The sequence below is a fragment of the Phaenicophaeus curvirostris genome, chromosome 13 (assembly GCF_032191515.1).
Source record: "Phaenicophaeus curvirostris isolate KB17595 chromosome 13, BPBGC_Pcur_1.0, whole genome shotgun sequence".
Taxonomy (NCBI): domain Eukaryota; kingdom Metazoa; phylum Chordata; class Aves; order Cuculiformes; family Cuculidae; genus Phaenicophaeus; species Phaenicophaeus curvirostris.
Genome location: NC_091404.1, coordinates 14,989,524 through 15,005,183, shown reverse-complemented (window position 1 = coordinate 15,005,183; position 15,660 = coordinate 14,989,524). Strand labels below are relative to the sequence as shown.

General features: G+C 46.6%; 1 protein-coding gene across 1 annotated transcript in view; it reads left to right on the top strand.

Annotated features, from left to right (window-relative positions):
• The window catches only part of RBMX (RNA binding motif protein X-linked), a 252,061-nt gene that overhangs the window by 194,340 nt on the left and 42,061 nt on the right, over positions 1–15,660 (top strand). The window lies entirely within an intron of this gene.

Here is a 15,660-nt window from a genome sequence, read left to right as displayed (position 1 = left end):
TGCTAGAAGAGCAAAATCCTTGAAATGCTCTTTACTGCACTTTAAAAGCCAGAATACTGCCTGGATTAGGGTCCATATGAGATGCTGGTTATCTTGCCTGTGCTACCACCAGAGATCCAGCACCTTGTGCCAGGGAAGGAGAGGAACTGAGCATCCACCTCAAACAAGGCATTCGAAATCAGAGATAAAAACTTGAGAAAACCTGTCTGGGAGAATTATTTATGCAAAAATTCCCTGAAAGTCTTGACCCAAAGGGATTGAAGAGCTGTTGTCCTCTAGAGACCTTGCCTCATGCATGTTGCCTTTGCGAATTTGGTCTCCTTGAAGTCAGCATGGGCAAGGAGATAGGACAGAGCAGGGGATTTTGGGGAGCTCATACAGCTGGTGCAAAGCCCAAAAGCCTGCTCTCACTTTAGATGGAGAGAAAGAGTTAGGGAATCATCCCAGCAAAACCAGCTTCAACCCACAAACAGCCAAACCACTACAAAGCCTTCTGAAAAGCAAAGAAACTCCAGGACAGGGACAGTACTGGGAGCAGGAGAGCTGTGCAGCTAGCCTTCTCCCCCAGCAATGGAGATCAGGTTGCCCAATACCCAGCTTAAGTAGCAGATGCCAGAAATCATAGGAAATGGAGCTAGAAGAGATGCCCCAGTCTGTTACTCCACCTCAAGATAAGGTTGTGTAAGCCCACATCTCTGTGAACACACTTACTATGCTGTTCTCAAACCCTCCAGACCCACAGATGCCCTGGGCAATCCCACCCCAGGTGTCTCCTTACATCTGGGAAGGGTTTCTGAGCATGAAACCTATCAATTCCTAATGCAGCACAAAGCCCTGACTTTTTGCCTTAGCTCTAGCAGTTTTAGGGAACAAATCACTCTTCCTCCCTGCGGCTGTTCTGGATATTTGACTGCCACATGTTTCCTCCTGTGTGTGTGCAAGATGGGGTGGCAGGAGAGAGGGAATCTCCATCGATGAGAGCCAATCTTTGTCGTGCAAAAAAATGAAATTCTGCTTTTGGCAAAGGTGAATTTTCATTAATTCCCCCAGCTGGAGGTTCACCATTTTCCACAGGAATTTGGCCATTTTCCCAGTGTGCAAAGCCTCTGTGGGTTAGCACCAGCAGGGCTTCATTTTCACAAGATCAGCCTCCAAATATGCAATACAGCCTATTGTCTAAATACAGTATGAGCACAGCTCGAGCCACCTGATCGGGGCCTGGTTTCCTGGCATTTGCTTTCCCCATCTGGTGGCTTTTAGCATAAAATTGAAGTGCTAGTGCCTATTAATACTAGTCTCACATTTGAACATGCTCACGAAGCCATAATCTAACATGCAGAGCATATTGGACCGAGTTCAGTTCCTGTGAAATGCAAAGCGCATCCCCAAGACAGAACTGGAATTGCTTTGAGGGCACATTCTTTGCCCAGATCACCTTCTGCTGCACATGCACACGCTGAAAACCTCTTTTTGGAAAGAGAGAAATGCACGCAAATAGGAGCTTCCCTCAGGGTAAATCTGATCCCACTTCATTTCTCATCTGACCCACCAAACATTCCAAATGAGCTTGGAGAAACCAAGGCCATTATGGGGAAGATACAGAGTTTTGAATTATGATCTCCTCCCAAATTCCCTTGCACATTAATGGTTTGGATGCACAAAGGAGCGATGCTACTCTGCAGCGGGATGGCTCCATGCAAAGCCATGCACCGTTCTAAAGCCAGGCTGGCATTTCCAAGCTACCTATGGGTTTTGTAATCTCCAAGGATCCTCTGTGCACAAAGGCTGCACTAAACCTGAGCTCCTGGACCAGGCGAGAAAGCAGCTCTCCTAAAAATGCAGTGGATGGATACAGAAACAAAAGCTAACGTCTCACCATCGCTCATTTCCAAAGAGCCGCTATAAGCGCTGCAACTCAGTTTCATCTCGCGATACTGGGACTCCAAGGGGTTAGGGTTTGTCCTCCGTCCCTGACCATCTCCTTCACTCTTCTGCTCTGTGTAACCGCCCCGCAGAGTGGGGGCCCCTCGCGTGCCACCACACAGCCTTGGGGATTGCCATGCTCATCCTGGACCTGGGTTTCTGAAGGTCAGTTTCCCTGTAGCCCGGGCAAGGAGGGATCATGCCGATTAGGTGCTGATTTTGGTAAGCTTCTTAGACCCAACCCACGAGGCTTTTCTGGATTTGTGTGCCTGTAATGTCAATAAAGGAGCTTCTTCCATATGTGCACCTTCTCAGCATCTCAATTTGCCTTTATCTCTTTGATTCATCCTTAAAAACAGCCAAAAAGGCTTGCTTCACATTTCATCCCCCATTTCTCAGAAGTGCCTTCCAAGGACAGATGCATCAGCTCCCTTCTCAGGGGTTGTCAGGAAAGAGTGTAACTGTACCAACAGAGTTTGTACATCCACGTTATCTTGATTTGGAGATGTATCTAATATTGGTCCAAGGGCAGCCTCTGGGCCCTGTCCTTTGAACATCCAAGCAGCAGCGCTGCACTCTTGATGGTGCTGTTCAGGATGCTTTGCTTTTATTTCTCCACTGCCCCCAAAACATGCTGGTTTCTACTTTATATTCCTTGGGAACTTCAGACAAGACCTTATGCACACCCCTGTCTGTAAGCAGAAGACAAACTCTCTTCTGAGCTCATATCTATTCATCTCCTCATTCATCCATCACCCAAGGCTCGCAACCGAACAAGAAGAAAAGTAACTCAAATCACTGGCCCCCAACACCATCAAGCACTCGTCCAACATCCTTCTTTGCATGGAAATATAAAAGGTCCAGGCGAAATAGTCCCAACTCCAGCAATTCTGCTGCATCCAGTCCCAACCACTACCCCTCTGTGAGGCCCCTCTGCTTCCTGCCCAGCAAAACACCCCTAGAAACACAGGCTTTCAAAAGAGAGTGTCAAGGCATCCCCAGTCTCCCAGCAGCCACTTCCAGCAACAGAAATGGTCTTTTTTTTAACTTTATTTCCTCACCATTGAGATACATCAATGCTTACATAATCCATGAGATGCCAAGAGGTCCAGGGACAGATCCAGCACCATGTAGCGCCTGCAACAGATGGACAACAGCGGTGGCTGCACCTGTAAGCCAGTTCCGTGACAGTCCCAGGACTGGAGCAGATGAAGGAGCTCCAAGGGAGCAGGAACAACCCCAAATGACAACAAATACCCACCAGAGACTCTTCTCCTCCCTGCCCTGCTCCTGCCCAAGCCCCAGGTGTTTAAGCATGTATTTCCAGAAGACTTTTCACACTTTTTCACAGCAAAGGGAAAATGCATAGGTGCCTGCTCCTGGCACAGAGGCCCCAGAACAGGGTGTCATTCCTCCAGAGAAAAGCACTTTGGCAGGGAACATCCCAACCCTCCAGAGGAAGAACAAAAGGATGCGGGTTTGAACAGCACAGACATCTCCGTATATAGCTGTGTGCTATTCTCATCCCTGCACAGCCTCTGCCTGGGGAAGCTGCTGCCCAATCTGTGCCTGCGTGCTGCACGAGAGGCACAGTCAAGGGCTCACCAGAACGTGCAGCAGGGCACCAAGGCAAGCCAGGAGAAAATTCCATGGGGTCAGGGCTCTTTCCAATACCTAAGCACAGTGCCTCACAGATCCCAGTCCTGCTTGCACCAGCAGCCGCACAAACATTCACCAGGTGATGCCTCCTCTCCAGAGAACCTCTGCCTAGGCAGTGATCCACCAGAGGTTGGGCCTGACTTGACCAAGCACCTCTTTTTGACATCCACACACACAGGGTAGCTCCCAGCTCCCCACAGACAGGGTCTTGGGTCTCTCCATCATTGCATATTACAACTGGAAACAGCTGCTGCTTTGCAGTACTGGGCAGTTCACTCACCAGCACAACCCACCCCATGAATTTCTGCAGGCTGTTCAAGACCAGCACTGGGGGCACACACCACTTCTGTCCCTCACCAAACCCCTTCCTTTTATGGAAAAATAAATTCACCTTTCAAAGCAATAGCACTTGCTAAGCAGTCCATTTAATGCCATCATTAATGGAGCAAAATGGTTCAATCCGCCCTGGCAAAAAGAAGCGCACAGGAGATGGTGGAGAGTGATATTCAGTAGCTTTTGTGTTATTTGCTTCGTGTTGTGCACCAGACAGATTCACTAAGTTGGCAGTCATTGACCATGGGAAGTAGTTTTTAACTCCAACAACTAAAAATATTTTCAGAAACGTATAGAAGTAGACCCAGTCACCCTCCAGGTGATGCAGACCCAAAGGTGCTGCCATCCTCTCTCCTCTACTCTGCTCTACAACCAGAGAAAGTCCCTTTTGCCACAGGTGTTGAAGGGAAACAACAACACACAGTTATCCTAAAGAGCCCATGGGCTGCTGCAGGGTGGCAACCCTCCAAAGCCTAAGACTTCAATGTCCTTGTCAAGCTGAGCTGCCTTCTCTCACAACACCAGCAGAGAGCAAGGTTTGCAGCTGGTGCCAGTCATGGCAGTTGAGCAGCCAGGGTGAGATGGGAGAGCAGGTCCCACGGTCTGGCCCTGGCACCGATGGGTTTGGAGGTGCTGTCACTCCATCGCACTTATAGAGCAGAGAAGAAACCATTGCTGACTCAACTTTCCCTCAATGGCTTTAGTTGGAACTTGTCCATGTCCACCACCTTTCTGACAGTGAAACAAACACCAAGTTTTCAGCTGCTGCAGTGGTTGGTTTGTTTTTTTTTTTAATAGTGAAACCATAAATTCCTCCCTCCGTTGATTTTCCCTCGCGCTGTTGCTGGGATCTGCCTCCGAAGATACAGCATTCAGGGCAGTGGGTTTACCAGCTCAGGGCAGGAATGGGTCAATCTCAAGGGCTCACATACCCAATCTCAACCTAAGTGCCTTCCATTCCACAATCCATTGTGACCACTACGGCCACCAGAGCCTGTGCCAAGGCACGCAGATGAAACCTGCAGGGGCTGGAAGGTTCCACCTCCAAAATCCACCTGCTTCCCTGGGAATCTTCCCACAGGCTACAGCAGGCTCTGAATGGAGCTTTACCTGTTGAGAGCAGTTGGATTGGTTGTATCATCGCCTCCAAGTGCAACCTCTGCCTTTATTAGTTATTTTTACAGAGCAATGCTTCACCCGGCCAGAAATATGGACATTAGTGCATGCAGCTCCAGCCAAGGTAGAAGAGCAGCAGCATCATAGCTTAGGAAGCATTTGCACTGCAGGGGATCCAGCTGGGTATTGACACTGCAGCATTCAGCGTTAAGTCACATAAGCCTAATATTTCTTGGTAAATACATGCTCTGCTGAAAAGAAAACATTGCTGTAAACCAGGATTTGCTCCGAGCTCTGTCCTTTCCTACCTCAGCAGGCAGCTTTGGATTTCCATGGCTATCAGTGGCGAGCGCCATGACAAGGAAAACTCACAGCACAAAGTCAAAGCGCGAGTACAGTCTAGGTTGGCCGTTAGCCCAGGTACTGCTCTCAGTCTCCTCCGCATTGTACCTGCGAGCATGGGGTGTTCCTCCCCACTCCAAACCACCCCAGGCTGTGACCATCCCACACCTTCACCACCTACCAGATGCAATTCTCATCCCTGTTTCTGATCACGCGGTGCTAGACAGAGCAAGGTCTGTGGCTTAGCTGGGTTCTGGGTCCGTCAGCAGTCCATTGCTAAACATAGAATCATAGAATTACCAGGTTGGAAAAGACCCGCTGGATCATCGAGTCCAACCATTCCTATCAAATACTAAACCATGACCTAGTTGTCACCTCTGAGGGTCCTAAGCACTGGCCCAGTCCCAGGAAAGACTGAGTTTCAGTCAAGGGCACCTGCGTTACCCCACGGTGGACAATCTCTGAAGAGTTTAACGTGACGCTTCTTTCCAGCAGAGTCGGGCTGCGTCCTCTTTCCAAGCAGGGGTAAACACTGCAAGCTTTTCAAATACAAAGCACTGCATTTAGCCCTCAGGCTGGAATTTTTTAAATTTTACTGCATCACCTGAACTGATACACATTACAGACATGTCATTCAAGAATCAAGGCCAAACAATGAAGTTTGAGTTACTCACTATAAAGGACACTAGACATAAAAACCACTTTCAAATAGGAGTTCTGCTGCAATGGCATCTTTTCACGGAAAGAGGCAGCTGGTGGGCACAGGACTCAGTAACTTGCGTACTTGAGGTAGTGTCTTTGCACGCATAGCGTGCCGAGAACCCGAGCTCCTGGAAAAGCCTGCTTCAGTCAGACAAATCAGACTTATAAACTCACTGCTTTTGGGGTGGGGGGAGCACAGGGAGGGGGCTAATGGCTGCTTTATTGCATTAGGCAGTATCTTCATTAAGACAGAGAAGAGTAACAGAGGGGAACGTTCATGTAGCGTGACTTCTTTGCTAGAACCCCACAAACCGCCAACTGGCAGCTCCCTTGGCTCCCGGCCACACAAATCCAAGAGACCATCTGGCAACTGGTTCAGTTATCCCTCCCCACTTAGCAGATGCACACTAGATGGTGTGGCAACAGTGTTTTACAGAAGCAATTAGTTTAATCCTCAGCTAAACAGTTTAAATTCCGAGTGATTTGGAGAGGGGAAAAAAAAAAAAGGAAAAGAAAACCCCCCAAAACAAACCAACTTGCTTCCAATTTCAGTGAGAATAACTAATGAAAAGCCAATTCTATAATTTCACCACCAATACACCAAGCCACAGGGTTCGTTCTTCTTCCCAACTCCATGTGCTGGACACTATAAAACTGCTAAAATTGCTCTGAGGCTGCAGCTGGGTGGCCACCATTCCCATGGCCACCAGCAATAGCTGCATGTACTGTCCCACAGCCAAAATCCAGCTGGGTGGAGGTTGATCTTTGAAATGCAGACCTGTCCTGACTGCAGCTTCTTGTTGGACCTTGGACAAATCATTTACCTTAGCTAAAATGATTTGCCTCGCTCGCATACCTCATCTTCTCCAGAAAATGGGGTAAACGATGTGCTCCTGCTACAAGGAATCAGTTAGGGTTTGTGAAGCACTGAGAGCCTTGAATGGGAGGAATCACAGAAACACAGAACACTGTTATTAATTACACTGATTAATTATTATTAAATTAGGGCAGTTTTGTTCTCCTGAGAGCAGAAAGATATGTTTTTCAGCTATTTCTTTTGCTCACATTCTTAAAAGAGTGACTTTCCAAGTGGAGAAGACTGAATGAGGAGCTTAACCCAAATAAAATAAATTGCCAGTAATTTCTGGTATCCCCTATGCCATTATTGAACAATTTGCATTTGAATCAGGGCTTTTTCCATCACAATCCAGCTTCACCTGATCCTGCTCTATAATCACCAGCCCCATTTATGAAATCCCAGCATGTTGCCACAGAAATTATGTCACAAATTCATCATTATGACTTCCCCAGCAGGAGCAATTGGAGCTGAAGATTGGCTATAAAAGTTGCCTTTTTACCAGTCCTGCTTTAAAGATATTTTAATATTTTTTTAAGGTACAGAAGTGAGATTAGCTACCGTAGGGAATTAGGCGAACATGTCATGAATATCCCAGGGATACAAGATTACACCCGTGAGTCACAGGAACCATAAAATATGATCAAGAGACTTTACAGAGGATGATCTTTGAAATCAAATCCTAATCTCCGTGCGGTTTACATAAAACAGCCTATTAGGTTTTTTTAAAAAAAAAACAGTAATTCAAAATTCAAAAGTGAACCAGACTGATAATAGCAAAGTTACATCTATTTCTGTCAGAAAGGCTTATCTGTCAAACCACTCCAAACACCGAGGCTTACAGGTTTGCACGTTCCTTTGATAACATGATAATTAGTCAGATACTGTGGCAAGAAACACTCAGAAAGCCAACTTTTGAGGTAAATAATTTATATTTAAATATTTCAGACTCTTCCTGCCAGGCTACACAGACCTTGCTGCTGCTTGTCAAAGACTAGCGTGCGTTACACTTCCTAATGAGAGCCACTGAAGAACTTTGACACTGGGGAGAACCCTTAAACAAAGATTATTTATGCCATAAGCAATGTACTTTGCCAGCAATTGTCTTATTATCCCCCTTAACCATTGACAATGAACCACACTGAAATGAGAACCTCTTTCTATCACTGCTAGAGTTGAGAAAACAGTTCAGTGAAAAATTAAAAACACCTTATGAAGAGCACAACGCTTGGTTTGGGGACCACATGCTGATGTGTCTGCTCACAGGGCAGCTCTGACGGGCTTCACATATGGTGAACACTCTGCGTGCACTTTGGTTCTTCACCACTAATCATCTCTCCATTGCCCCGATGGCCACTGGCATTTCCCTCAGGCCAGACAACCCTCTCTCCCTCTCCTCCAGCTCCACAGGCACAATGCTCCTGCCCCAACCTCTGCATCCCTCTGGCGTGGGGCGAGATGGAGACCAGGGATCCCTCACTCAGCCCTAGCGTGCCCTGAGCATTAAGCAAGGGAGAAGAGAGAAACCTTATCGGGTTTTTAACAATCCTCTAGCACCCTGACTCCTCACCTGTAGTCTCAGCACCATCATGATGCTTGGTGGCATAGCCCATCATGCCTTGGTAGCCAAGTACTGCCCTTTGCTGTTTTATCAGTGCCCGGAGGAGCAGCACGAGATGCCAAAGCAAGAGCAGGATGCAAACGGGGTCTGTGGTGCAGAGCAGCAAGGCATTAAAAAAAGGGGAGCGAACAGAAATCCAAAGTTTTCCCCCAGCCATGCTGGGCATGCACTGGGCTCTGCTCCCACAGGGCTGCTCCGCTCACAGCCCTTTCCAGACCTTGCCCTAATCCTAGAATCACCAGGTTGGAAGAGACATGCTGGATCATCGAGTCCAACCATTCCCATCAATCATTAAATCATGTCCCTCAGCACCTCGTCCACCCGTGCCTTAAACACCTCCAGGGAAGGGGACTCAAATCCACCCACCCCTTTCCCCCGGCACAACACCTTCACGCGAATAGAGCCCGTCCGCTCCTGCAGGTTTCAGCGGATGAACCTGGGTGGTTTGAGAGGTGACTGCTCCCACAGCAGAGGAGATCAAAGCTACCATGTGCCAGATCCTCACTGCATCAGCTGTTAACTCAAACTGCCACCAGTTCTCATTTGCACCAACACAAACTATGGCAGCTGGAAAATTACTGAGCCATAAATCCCTGCTGCTTCGTTGTCAACCACTGGTCCTCCTGTTGGATTAGCAGATTTCTCCTCTTCTCCCCAGCAGTCTTCCACCTTTTCTATATTAAAAATGAGCAAAGCAGACAGCAGATATGCCCTGCATTTAGTTACAAGAAATCTTTTTGTAATGCTGTTAAGAAACTGGCAGGTTAATTAGTTCTTTGATGTCTCCTAGAGTGCTATGTTTGGTAAGGCAGACACCAACCATTTTAAGCCAACTAAAAACATTTAGGATGAGCAAGAAATCACAAAACTTTGCCAAAAAACAAGATGTGACACAGACATGGGGCTCAGCCCTCCCCACATTCCCAGAAGACCAGTGCTACAAACAGCAAGTCACCACCAGCCTGCATGTCCCTGTAGCTGTGAAGGGGAGCTATTTAGCACCAGTAAGCCTGTTAGATTGCACTTGTACCCTTCCACTTCTGAGCAGCAACGAGCAATAATTAATTAGCAGCAAACACTCTAATGGCTATTTCATCCTTACTCCGGCAATTAAACTCTTCCAGCCGCAGAGGTCTGTCCCTGCACAGCACAACTCATTAAGGGAAAGAGCAGAGGAAACTTGGGAGCCATTCAGAGCTGGAAGAAGGGGGAAGAAAACAGGCCCAGTCCCGCACATCCTGTGGCAAGATCCTGAGGAGCTGGCTAATTAAGTCACCACCGGCATGTAGCTTCTGAGTGTGTTTCTGAAGCCTGCACGCTTCTAGTCAGTCAGTAAAGAGAATTATATATAGTATACAGAAAGCTCTGACCTCCCAGATGACCGCACAGCTCGCTATCTGCCCAAGAAACCCCCATCGCAAGGCAACGTCACCATTGTTACTGCCACAAACACCCCTTCACCACCCCCATGAAGCCCCCTCAGAAACAAGAATTTCAACAACTGTTGCTTAACTCACATCTTGCCCTGTTGCTTGGGTTAAAGGATGAGCACAAGCTCCAGGCAGCAGCCCAGCACGCGTGTCCTTCCTCCAGCTTCACTCCTCACCACACCTGAAAGCCCTAACAACTTCAGAAAGTTACGGGGTCTTATGGGTTTTGCTGCTTAACGACTCTCAGCTGCACAATTACTACCAGTTACCTAGTTCACTGCTGCCCCTCTTGGATGTTGGAGCTAGCTCAGCTCCCCCAGGCTGCTCTTCACAAAGCTGTTCCTGCAGCTCCCCAAGACATATATTAGAATATTTTACCTGCTTTTCCTCTACCTCTGCTGCAGCTTCCATAATTCCCATGGGACTTCTTCCTGCAGCACAGGCTCACCCTGCAGTGCATGAAGGGTAGTGGACAGTTGTTTCAGCTCAATTATCTGACTTTTTTTAATCATTTTTTTTTTCTTCCTTTTAACAAAAGTTTCCCTGCTCATGCAACATCCAAAGGTGGTGTTTGGAGAGGAGAGACTGGAGAAAGCTGGAAGCCAGCTGAGCCTGTGTGGAGCCCGAGGACTCCAGCTGCCTGCATGACCCCACGTCCCCCAGCCTGGCTGGGAGCTCCCTGCTGCTCCCCACACCCCTTCCAGAGGTTTGACTGGACTTGTGCAGCCGTTTCACCCTTCCTGAACACCACAGGATCCACTCTACAATAACAACACTTATTTTTCTGCTTGCAGACCAACACCACTGAGAAACAGCTCTCCAGGAGCATCAGAAGACATTTACTCAATGTGTCCAAGGCAAACAAAGCAGTCAAGAAAGACCAAGAGGTGAGAGGCTATAGCAGTCAAGATGAGGATCATCCTGAGATGCCCAGTGCCAGCATCAGGAGGAAATTTGTTGGAAAAAGTACCCTATGGTAGCCCACAGGGGAAACACATTGGCCCCAGCCAATCTGAGGGATTGCCTCTTAATCTGGATTAAGTTTGACCCCAAGCGTGTGACTGGGCCATACAAAGCAAAGACCAGCAAATGTAAATACACGAGCAGCATCTGTCGGATGAGCTGAGCCAAGTGCAGCCACAGCTTCTGCACAGTTTGGGGAAAACTACTTTCTATGTGCTGCCCACAGCACTTCCCAAGTGACAGTGTTTCCCTGCAACCCCTCCCCCCCAAATGCCCAGATGTTACTCACATTGGTATTGCTGAAACCCATATGAAAGAGACAGGGTTGTTGCAGCCACGGTGGTCTCAGGATAGCAGTGGGAGAAGCTCCCCAGGCAGAAGGAGTGTCTTTTAAGCCAAGTAACACAGCCAGGACACTGGGATGCAGGCTGCCCTCCCCAGCCCTGCTCTGCTGGCTGCGCTGCTGAGGATGCTGTGATGGCCACAGTCACCGGCACCCGGTCTGGCTACAGTGCCTGAAACGTACTTTACCTGTATCTCTTTCTGCCTTTCTTGTCCTTTGGGGTGAGTGTTTTTGAGGTGCTGATGTCATACCGGTAGCTCCAGCGCAGTCCAGGAGCACAGGCTGCCGATCCACCCAACCGCGCTACTGGGATTTCCTGCATTGTCCTTCTCCAGGACAAGTTACAGCCTCATTGAGAGTTCGGCTGCATGTTCCTCTTCTCAAGAGAGAGGTAAACATCCTCTGGATGTACAAATAAAATCCTCATCCAGTTGAGTCCAAAAGGTTCTTGCCAGGGCTCCCGTGCCTTTTCATCTACTGCAGAGCCTGTCAAGGAGCAGCACGGGAGGGAAACGAAACCAGAAAATATGGGAGGCACATGTGCACGTCTGATTAACCTGGCTTTTTATGATAAACAAAGCAGCTCAAGGGCCCTGTTCTCTATGCCCCTGTAATAAATCTCCTGCTTTTACTGTTTTATGATGTCAAACATCTAAGGGTTTTCCCCTAGTTGCAAACAGAACATAAATTAACTTGGGTAAATGTCGCAGATGCTAATGTTATCTGTAAAAATCCTGGCACTAATAAAGTCACAGAAAGTCTAAGGTCTTCCCCGTTTGTAGGAGCAAAGCTAATTAGTGTGCCTAGCCTGTAACTAAGCGGCATCGAGAATAGGAAGGTAAAGTACTGTACCATGAACTCTCTAACTGTTGTGACTTTGAATGACAAAATAGATGGTGAAATTTTGGGTACAGGTTTGCAGCACTTCAACAGAGCGTGAAAGGCATCCATCCTGCTTTTATTCCAGCAAAATTAGACATGCCACCTGGGTGTGAAGAAACCGTACTAAGAAGGATGCACTGTCTCCAAGAGAGTCGCATCACTGGTTATTATCCTAAGGGGAAGCCTAGGCTGCTGTTAAGTTCCTTCCCACCTACTCTTTGCCATAAAAAGTCCATTCTCCACAAGTGAATCACGCTTTGATCAAGTCATGACTTCACCCTTAACGATTTTTGATCTCTTCCCAGGTACGCTGGCCTTCAGGTGCTCGCTGCAAGAGCTGCACCCTCCGTGTCCCCCTACGATCCTCTGTCACCACAGGAGCGTGCTGGAAAACTCTGAGAAATGGGGTCCAACCCTCTTTTTCACAGTCCTCTGGCAGGAAGAGCTCTGCTCAGGACAACATGGTGTCCCCAGATGTCAAAGAGAAAGGGCAAACAAAGGCCATATAACCCAAAGCCACCCACACTGCCTTGAGTTTCTTTTCTAAAAAGAAGGACTGGTTGGTGCACGCAGGTCGTATTTAATAAAAACAGGAATATTGAAACAACTCCGCTCCATGACATAACTGTAGCAGACGCTGCTTCTAAGACTTAGATCTAAATTTAGTTGAATTAAACAAGTCACAGCTGCAGGTGAAGAGCACAGCAGCTTCACTTTTCTGCTCTTAACTCTGGGAGCATCAGCAGCTCTTCTGTAAAAATGCAGCAATTTCATTCCTGCTTGCAAGTGAAAACACAAAGTATAATAACAGGAGACTGGTCAGAGAAACAGTGACAAGTGCTGAACTTTATTGCTTTATATCTATTAGCTACAGTGGTAGAGCTCAAGGGAATGGAACTGAATATCTGGCATAAGACTATGGAGAACAAATCTCCGCTAGGAAATCACACGTCCAAGAATTATCCTCTCCTTACAGTTTCTGACAAGCCAGACCTAACCTTTCTTCATCCACTTAGGAAGCCACCTGAGGCAAAATGCCCAGTATTCCTTCTTCTATGTATGATTTCATAGCTGGATCTTCATGCAGTGATTGTTGTTAAGGATCTCACTCCCATGTTCCAGAAGAGATCCCATGTCACAGGGGCATTTAAATGCACACAAAGCTTGGTCTAAACCTCCTCTCTCCCACTCTTTTGCAGCAGATCTCCATAAACATACAAGCTCTCAGCATAGCAGGTTTAATTCCAAGACAAATTTTAAATGCAAACTTGGAATGTGTTATCAAAAAAGCACAATTGGTAGAAGGAACACCCCGCACCTGACTCCCACCATACATCAGCATGGCCTTATTCTGGCATTTACACTCAGGAACGAAGATAAAGCTCAATCTGTTCAACGCTGTTCAAGCAAGTGGAATGAAATGTAAAACATCAGCACTGAAATCCCTCCTTCCTTTGAGGCTCAGTTGTAACTTGACAAGTTCCATTTACAACGTGACAAACATGACATCCTACAAAGTCTGCTGGATTTGGGTGGTTATTACAAGAGGAGTTTTACACGGCAGATGCTTTAGTTAATCTGCCACAAGTCCATCACTGGGAATGTTGCAAAAATACAGTGTAGATGCCTACACACACACCTCAGAAAAGCTGAACAGCCTATTTTTTTTACTTTTTTTTTTTTAAAAAAGAGGGCAGGAAGGCTTCAGTATCTGCACCAGAACAGGGTGCACTTCTCTAGAAGTGCAAAGCCAAAAGATAACTTGCAGCTCTTCCTTAGTCAAGCAGAGATGCCAGAAAATTCTGAGGTCTCCCATCTAGTTTCTCTGCAATCAGCACAGATCCTAGATCTGGGGTGAGCAGAAATATTTAGATGTAGAGCAATTCAAGAGATGTGAGGGGTGGCTGTCTCTTTGGCAGGAGCAGCACAGCAGCAAATCTCACAGGTGTCCACAGATGGGAAAATAACAATGGACACACTAGTTTAAAGCTTTCCACTACTCAGGTATTAGTCAGTCAGGATGCTGCCTAGCCCAGCTCATCCCCAAACCTTGTAAACAGAGAGCATCCTTAAATTTTAGTTCAATTATAATCAAATATGCAGCCCATGAGAGACCACTACAAGAGAACAATGGCCTTTGCTGTGATAGCATAGATATATTTTGAAGAAATGAGACCCAAACTCAAGCCTTTTGGGGATTGTTTTGGACACACTCTCTTGCTCCATAACACTTTGTCTCCACCACAAAGACTGTTGAATTATGAATTATGCCAGATTTGCATGAATTACAAAAAACAAACCAAGTTCTCTGATGATAACTGCATGAGAACAATGGATTTTACTTTCATGGCTTTGGCTCTGCACTACTGGCAAGCTCCCGAAATTGCTTAACCCAGTTTCTGCTTCTCAGCTCAACAATAGTAGACACAGTAAAAGCAGAGAAAGCACCATAAATACCATTTTACAACTCGTTTTACATTGCCTCTTGTGAAAAGCATATTTATTAATCTGGTAAAAGTTCCTGCTGGGAGTTTATACTCACTGTAGCTCCAAATTCTCTCCTGAATCTATTTCCCTTTGAACGTGTAAAAGTCAAAAGCAGCCTCACCCAACTGGGACTTTTTTTAAAGTCTCCCATAAAATCACCCCGAAGATTTAATAGGAAGGACCTTTTTAAACAGAGCAGCACCAATTTCAATACAAGCATGAATAGAGTGAATGGTGGTCCCAAACCAGCAGATAAACAATCACAAACTGATTTCTCTAAAGCCAGCCCTTTAGTTTCCCACCTCCAGGAGGGAAATGGAGACTTTGGTGGCAGGAGGGGAACACATCTGCAAGGCCAAGTTGCCATCAAAAGCATACCTGAACCAACCTTTATTGTAGCCAGCTCCTCCTGGTACACTAATGCTTGGCTCTTTTTATTAAGTTGTCTAAAGCCCCATTTTTATGCTACAAGTACTGTTCAAAAAACCGGTACTCATCCCAGCTTAGCCAGGTGATCTGTCCCACACTTAAGTAACCTGGAAGGAACAACTACATGTAGAGGTGAGACTTAAAATCCTTATACCAAAGATTACATTTCAGAAAGGATATTAAACATTAACTACAATTACCTGGTATTTGTATGACTACAAAAAGATACAGAGTCATTCTGGGGCTTGTTAAATTGCGGGCTTAGACACTGAAAAGCAGCTTCCAGCGATGAATGTTTCCATATGCCAGTTAATAAGCTTTGAGTATTTCACCCATTAATCTGAGTGAATATCCCCTTATTCAACTCCAACGGGGTTAGTAACACAGCCATTTGAATTATGTGTCTGCAGTGACTCTCTGCTCAGCTTCAAGTCCAATTCAAGATTTTGGGGAGCCTCTCTAAAGCCTTGACATTTCTGAGAGAAGAATGCCTGAAATCTTATAACTGAAGAGGCTATTAAGATATTCCATCTCGTGTAATCCAGCGTTTAAGCACAAGCTCTGCAGAGCAGGA